The sequence below is a fragment of the Lucilia cuprina genome, chromosome 4, assembly GCF_022045245.1.
Source record: "Lucilia cuprina isolate Lc7/37 chromosome 4, ASM2204524v1, whole genome shotgun sequence".
NCBI classification, from domain to species: domain Eukaryota; kingdom Metazoa; phylum Arthropoda; class Insecta; order Diptera; family Calliphoridae; genus Lucilia; species Lucilia cuprina.
The window spans coordinates 67146147-67147816 of NC_060952.1; positions in this window are offsets into that span (position 1 = coordinate 67146147).

The following is a 1670-nucleotide window of genomic DNA, read 5'->3' on the forward strand; positions in this document are numbered from 1 at the left end:
AGGTTTCAAAAAGTCCCCTTTTATATGTTCTCACTTAATCCAGGCTCCACATACTTAATTTCATGTTTCTAGGTTCAATATTATAAAAATTCAAAAAAGTACCTTTTGTTGAACGAAAAGTCCCCTTTTATAGATTCTCATTTACTCCGGGCTCTACATGCTTAATTTCATGTTTCTAGGTTAAATTTTATAGAAAACTCTTTTATAGATTCTCATTTACTCCGGCCTCTACATGCTTAATTTCATGTTTCTAGGTTCAATATTATACAAAAATCCAAAAGTACATTTTGAAGAACGAAAAAGTACCAAAAGTCCGCTTTTATAGGTTCTCACTTAATCCATCCTCTTCATACTTAATTTCATGTTTCTAGGTTCAATATTATAGGAAATTCAAAAAGTACCTTTTGAAGAACGAAAAAGTACCAAAAAGTCATCTTTTATAGATTCTCATTTACTCCGGGTTCTACATACTTAATTTCATGTTTCTAGGTTCAATATTATAAGAAAATTCAAGAAGTACCTTTTAAAGAACGAAAAAGTACCAAAAAGTCCTCTTTTATAGATTCTCATTTACTTCGGGCTCTACATGCTTAATTTAATATTTCTATGTTAAATTTTATAGAAAACTAAAAAAAAGTACCTTTTGTAGAACGAAAAAGTACCAAAAAGTCCGCTTTTATAGGTTCTCACTTAATCCATCCTCTTCATACTTAATTTCATGTTTCTAGGTTCAATATTATAGGAAATTCAAAAAGTACCTTTTGAAGAACGAAAAAGTACCAAAAAGTCATCTTTTATAGATTCTCATTTACTCCGGGTTCTACATACTTAATTTCATGTTTCTAGGTTCAATATTATAAGAAAATTCAAGAAGTACCTTTTAAAGAACGAAAAAGTACCAAAAAGTCCTCTTTTATAGATTCTCATTTACTTCGGGCTCTACATGCTTAATTTAATTTTTCTATGTTAAATTTTATAGAAAACTAAAAAAAAGTACCTTTTGTAGAACGAAAAAGTACCAAAAAGTCCGTTTTTATAGATTCTCATTTACTACGTGCTCTACATGCTAAATTTCATGTTTCTAGGTTCAATATTATAGAAAATTCAAAAAGTACCAGTCGAAGTACGAAAAAGTACCAAAAAGTCCCCTTTTATAGATTCTCACTTACTCCGGGCTCTACATGCTTAATTTCATGCTTCTAGGTTTAATTTAAAAAAAAAACTCAAGAAAATACCTGTGTAGAACGAAAATGTACCGAAAAGTCTCTTTATTATTAATTTCATGTTTCGATTTCAATATCAAAGAAAACTTAAAAACTACCAGATGGAGAATGAAAAAGTACCAAAAAATATCATTTGGTACCGGGTTTCCAAATAACACCTCATTAGCATATTTAGTGTTTCTAAATCTAAAATTTTTTTCTAAATTGGATCATTGTGTTTGAATAAAATCAAATTTCCAGTTTACTTTTTTTCTACCCATTAACGAAATAAAAATTCTATTCCAAATTGTTGTAACATCGTAGTGGGAGCCCGTTATTACGTATTTATATGTATAAGTTAATAAACCAAAATCAATGTTTTATGAAAAAAGTACGAAAAATAGGTACAATTTTCACCCCTTAAACGTCCGAATAACCAAAAAGTACTAAATTTATAGTTTTATTTTT